This window comes from Salvia splendens, chromosome 1, assembly GCF_004379255.2.
Source record: "Salvia splendens isolate huo1 chromosome 1, SspV2, whole genome shotgun sequence".
Classification (NCBI taxonomy): domain Eukaryota; kingdom Viridiplantae; phylum Streptophyta; class Magnoliopsida; order Lamiales; family Lamiaceae; genus Salvia; species Salvia splendens.
The window spans coordinates 29,023,547-29,030,110 of NC_056032.1; the positions used below are offsets into that span (position 1 = coordinate 29,023,547).

The 6,564-nt window shown below is 34.6% G+C and overlaps 1 long non-coding RNA gene across 1 annotated transcript; it reads right to left on the bottom strand.

Moving 5' to 3' along the window:
- Positions 1–2,647: 2,647 nt before the first annotated feature.
- On the bottom strand, positions 2,648–5,373 carry LOC121803559. The gene is made up of 2 exons (XR_006051072.1): positions 2,987–5,373; positions 2,648–2,889 (listed from the first exon to the last, which is right to left on the bottom strand). It is a non-coding gene; the product is annotated as an uncharacterized LOC121803559 (long non-coding RNA).
- Positions 5,374–6,564: the final 1,191 nt, after the last annotated feature.

Here is a 6,564-nt window from a genome sequence, read left to right on the forward strand (position 1 = left end):
AATATGCCATAATTTATGTATAAGACTTATTTAAATTGAATGAGCACCTTAAGCTTACCTCTATACCCACCAAGCAATTGTACTAGAGCTATCTTCCCCATTTTCGTCTAACTTATCGGGGACTTTTCTTTCTCTTTATTTTCTTTTATTCTTCATTCTCATGACACACAAGTTATATACTACCCCGTCCCTAAAAGTTTATTTCATTTTTTCATTTTCATCCGTCCTCTAAAATTTGTTTCATTTCACTTTTTACTATTTTTTATAGTGGACCTCATATTCTACTAACTCATTCCTACTCATATTTTATTATAAAACTAACATCAAAAAGTTGGACCCACAATCCACTAATTTTGTCAATTCACTTTTCATTACATTTCTTAAAACATGTGTTGGGTCAAAATGAGACAATATTTGAGGATGAAGGTAGTACTATATATTAGAGAAATTTCGGAATATGGGTTTAAATTCGCTGACCTTTCGAGATAAGGGATTCAATTCGCTTATCTTAGACATGCAAATTTTTCGGAATAAGGGTTTTACACATTTTTATATTTATTCTCTTCATTTTTCTTATTATTTCCCTTCCAATAATTATAGATTTACTAAACTATCCTTTAAGTCATCTCTCAAAAATTTCATTTTACCTCCCTCCAAACTTATTACTCACCCCATTCACCATAAGCCTTCAACGTGAGGTGATCACCCCATTCCCCGGCTCGACAACGTGAGGTGATTCAATGATGAGTTCATTGAATCATCTACATCATCCACTGGCTTGACAACTTTTCCAGCTCCGTAAGTCCAAAAATCAACACTTATTCGCTTGGATGGTTCAATACTTCATTAAGAGGGTGATAAATAAAACAAACTAGAGAAAGAAAAAAAATGAGAAGAGCGATAAATTAGAGAAACAAAACAATAAATGCAAGAGAGGTAGAAGAAAATGAAGAAGAAAGTCCAAAACAATGCAAAAAGATCACTTTTTTCTCTAAAAATCTCTAGTGATTTCTGTTTTGCATTTATCGTTCCAACCTTTTCAAACCATTTTCAGAAAGTTGATCGCATATGGACTCAATTCAAGCCCATTGCTATATTTAACACTCGATCACTTCACAAATCCCTAAACTAATTAAATTTCAAAAATAAGTATTGAAACATGTTATACTACTACTAGGTTTGAAGATTGCAAATTAACCGAAGCAAACTTTCCCAAAAAAAACAAAACATACATTCAGATCATCAAATGCATAGTTCTATGTATACTAGAATATCACACATACAATATACCGGGCCTCAGATCATCACAAATTCGTTAGAGAACAAGTGGTCAACCAGGTTCGTTTACCAATCCAACCGGACTTGGAGTTCTTTCTCTTGAAACCAAATTTACTTTAAACGCTCGTTTCTTATTATGTGCAATCTTTCAGCTGAAGTTACGACGAGACTTGTATGAAAATTTTGTCCCGATGGCTTATGGTGAATACATAAAGAAAATGAGCAAGTAGAGCACCCTTCCGACCTACCATACTCCAGTCTATCTTTTTTCGCCACTCATCTAATAAATTTTCATCGATTTTAGGAATATGGGGAATGGGGTGATCACCTCACGTTGCAGGCTTATGGTGAATGGGGTGATTAATAAGTTTGGAGGGAGGTAAAATGAAATTTTTAAGAGATGAGTTAAAGGATAGTTTAGTAAATCTATAATTATTGGAAGGGAAATAATAAGAAAAATGAAGAGAATAAATATAAAAATGTATAAAACCCTTATTCCGAAAAATTTGCATGTCTCGAACCCATATTTCGAAAGGTAAGCGAATTGAATCCCTTATCTCGAAAGTTCAGCAAATTTAAACTCATATTCTGAAATTTCTCATATTATTATTAATTTACCTTTTTTTATTTATAAAATAACCGACTTAGCGTGAAAGGAATTAATCCCAAGCCCTATTAAAAAAAATTATTCCTCTAGTTACATAAACATAGGACACGTTTCTATGACACTTATCACTATCATTTAAAGAGTTCAATACTCAAGAGTTCATTTTCCTTATTTTACTAAGCCATTGACAAATAATATTTACATTAAATATAATATATAACACATGTGTATATATACATGTACACACCAAAACTAAATAAATATATTTGTAAACATGTGCGTACTATTCATTTCCTAAATTATCACAATTGGTTTTAATAATTATAATTAATGATTAGGATAGCTACTTTATATGTTGTTTATGATTAGTTATCTTATAGAATACTCCCCCGTGCAACATTACTTGAGGTATTTCTTTTCGGCACGAGATTTAAGAAAGTTGTGTTTAGTGAGTTGAATAAAGTAGAGAAGAGAATAAAGTAAGAGAAAGAAGAGAGAGTAAAGTAAGAGAAAGAAGATAGTAGGTGAGATTAGATGTTTTGTTTTTAGCCAAAAAGAGAAATGACTCAAATAATTTGGGACAACCTAAAAAGAAATACGACTCAAGTAACTTGGGACGGAGTGAGTATCTTTTAGTAAATTTAGTATACAAAAACAATATAAATGTGTAATAATAATAATGATAAATTTGGGACATGGATGTCACAATAGTCAAGCATATATAATCCATTTTCAAGAGAGGCATTTCCATAAAAAAATCCATTAAAAGAAAACGAGCATCTGTTGTTTGTAAAATGGAAGGAAAAACCTTCAATGTCTAACATCGGAATGGAAATAATATTCTTAGAAATAACTGGAACGAAATAACAATTGAACAATTCTAGTCTATGTCCCAAGGGAAGATCCAATCTATAAGTCCCCACGCATTCGGCAGCAACTCTTGCTCCATTTCCAACACGCAAGTCAACTTCCTCAGGCCTCACTTTCCTGCTGTCACTTAGATCCTGCACATTATTACAAATGTGTGTGAGCCACAAGCTGTATCTAATACCCAAGATTGTGAATTATTCATAGACATATTTATCTCAATGACAAACATACCTGAGCTCCCACTTTCTGCACCTAGTGCCTTGAATTTTGGACAGTCTCTCTTCCAGTTCTCATGACAGAAAAGACACTCATCCTTTAATAATTTCGACTTCTTCTTAGCCTCTCCACTCTTAATCTTTAGAACAACATCCTTAGATGCTTTCTTCTTCTGTTGTTGCTTGTTCTTCCATTTTGAAGATTTCGCAGAAGAGCTCACCATGAGCACAAATTTGACTTTAGCAGTGGAAGACTCATAAGACTTAAGCATGTTGTGCAATTCTGGCAGCCCAACCTTCGTGTTTGTAACGTCCTCTACTCAATTTACAACCAATTAAATAGATAACATTGCAGTTCTGATACTATAAATCGTGGTAATTTAAAAATCAATTTACACTCATAAAAAATATCATAACAAATTTACTTAAAAATATGTATGTATCCGCACTAGTTGGATCGAATAGTACAACATTGACTCACACGACATATATATTATTCTCAACAATATCCCACAGTCATTGCTTGTCACACATATTGCACCTATATCCGAGCATGAAGTCACATAAAATCGATTAACATGTTCAGTAATAAATATGGGTACGCAACAATAACCATTTAGTCCAATAGCAAGCACTTATAGCCCTTATAAGGCGAAAGCCATGTCATACCATATAGCCCAAATAGCGGGCGCATATAGCCCGTATAGGGCGAAAGCCACGTCATACCATATAGCCCAAATAGCGGGCGCATGTAGCCCGTATAGGGCGAAAGCCACGTCATATCATATAGCCCAATAGCGGGCGCATATAGCCCTTATAGGGCGAAAGCCATGTCATATCGTATAGTCCCTATATGGGGAATATCTATTTTTATATTATTTTATGTAGCACCACCGCAGTAGTATGACATACCAATTATGCACACTAAATGAACCAAGCATGGGACACAACCATATTTAAATGCACTCCAATTTACAAAATATCATTACCATTTAATTATTGACTATGATTCAATTCAAACAATTATCTTCATAAAATCCGCATATAACCCATTTAATATCATATGTTTCATTTACTATTCACATAGACACACAAACACATACTATCTCCCTTTCCAACTAATGCAGAGAAGCGTCTTGACTTATTTCTTCATCATATACAACTCCTATTAATCCCAGACACCTTTGACATACAAATCACTTTATTCCTACTCCTTCCCCGTGTCCTTGTTATGTCCCATTACCTCCCATTGTATATTTCACATTCACATAAAATTACCAAATTCATATTGTTATCAAATAAATCCATTTATGCACTTAATCCATGCTATTAATGTTTATCTACTAACCATTATCTTCTAACTTAGTTTCATAATATTTATGCATATATCCCACAAGACATTAGACTAGTCAAAACTACTATCTCTCCCTTCAGATTCACATTAACAATCACATCTTCATACACTTATTCAAAAGAAAGAGGTTAAAACATAAGCATTTCAACTTTAGTCATGGCTTAAGATTTTTACAGAACAAGTACTAATCCGGACAACCAAGTAGTCAAAATTCAACATAATCCAGATGAAAATAAAAGCCATAAATGTCTATTTTACACAAACCTAGCTGAACAGCACAGTCCCCTAACAAAATTCATTATAAATTCATTTCAATTCGGTTGAAGCTGAATTTTGGCCACATAGCAGAAGACACATAAAAGTATGCTCAGTTCAAATTTCGCTAGAAAATGAAATCGTTTACTTGGTTAAACTGGAGTTGACAAATTCGGCCAGAACATACAAAATACTGTCTCCTTCGTTTCTTCCACCACAACATAATTTCTGTTTGCAACCTCCAAAATCTTACTATCTAAGATAATCAACTATATACTCTAATCATCCCATTAATTTCATTAGAATTTCATGTTCAATTCATTATAATTAATTCTCTAAACATCATATACCAAAAATGTATTTTTCTCACAATCCAGACATATATTATGCAAGTAAAGTAAATACCCAAGCTAAATCAAATTAGCAAAGCAAGCTTCCAAATCCCCATTGAAGAACTCTATGTTATCCCTACATTCAAACACCAAGTCCAACTATTCCATTCCAAACACTCCTTAAAGTAGGCTTTGGAAACTATCAAGCCATCAAAACATTAGATTTACACCTACTTTTACTTAAATTCAAATTGGGGAAGAGCTTGAATCTAAATCCTAGCTTTCAATTAAGTATGAAATCGGACAAATAAGAGGTGTGGGAAGGTTACTTACATAAAGGATAGACAAGAATATCTAGGGCTGGGAAAATATACCGAAATACCGAAATACTGCACTTACCGTACCGAAAAAATAACGAATTTTCGGTATACCGTACTTTTCGGTACAGTATCATACCGTACCGACAGTTTTAGGTACGGTAAAGGTATGCATTTTGTATATACCGCGTTATACCGCAATTGCGGTATATACCGCAAATAACACGGTATACCGCAAATACGGTATATACCGCAATTGCGGTATCTACCGGAAATCACGGTATACCGCGGTATACCGCAATATACCGACAAAAGCGGTACGATAACGATATCTAAATTTTGGTATACCGACAAAAGCGGTACGGTAAAAGTATGGTTTTTGGTCATACCGCACGGTACGGTACGGTATGCGGTATGGCCATTTCGGCGCGGTATACCGTACCGTTCCAACCCTAAGAATATCCTACAGTTGCCGGAATCCGGAGATGGTGGCGTCAGAAACTGTCGGACAGCAGCAGCTCAGAGGGAGAACGAGACCGGCGTGTGTTTGAGCAGCGAGGTTGAGATAGAGAGAGACGAAGAGGAGTAAGTTGGGGTGGTCACCGGAGGGAAGCAACGGCTCGTCGCTGAGTATGTGTGTATGAAGAAAAGGCCGTCTCAAAGTGTGAGCTCAGGGTGTAGAAAATGTGAGGGAGAGATTACTCCCGTAAGTTCCAGAAGGGAGAATATGTAAAAAAAATTCCCTTCCCCCTTTTTTTTTCCTCCCATATATATAAGTGTCTCCATATATATTACTCTTATTTTGACCACTAATTTAAGTCCAAAAATTGACTAGTATAATACCAAAAATATTCCTTACCATTTCCAATAAATAAGTTATATTTTTATCAATTATTATTATCATTTGCAATATATAATTATCCATTGGAAACATGATTTATGAACTTTATAATTGGAATAGCAAATTCCGTCTAAAGCCTATTTTGGGATGTTACAGTGTTGTTCATGTTGAAGTTCACAATGAAATTCTCAAAACTATTAGGAAGAGACTGCAAAATTAGATTTGTTGAGACATTTGCGGGGAACACCGTTCCAATCGATGCTAGCCTCTAAATCAAACCAATCATTTTCAGCATGCTCAGAAACCTTGTCTCCATCATGTAGCGCACTTGAAGAGATCACGAAGTATCTCATACTCCATAGTTTGAGCTTGTGAAGCATACAAACTCTCCAAGTGTTTAAGTATCTCATATGGAAGCATGTGCTCATATTGTCTTTGGAGTTCCAAACTCATAGATGACAACATCACACATTGAGCATCACATGCATTATCAAC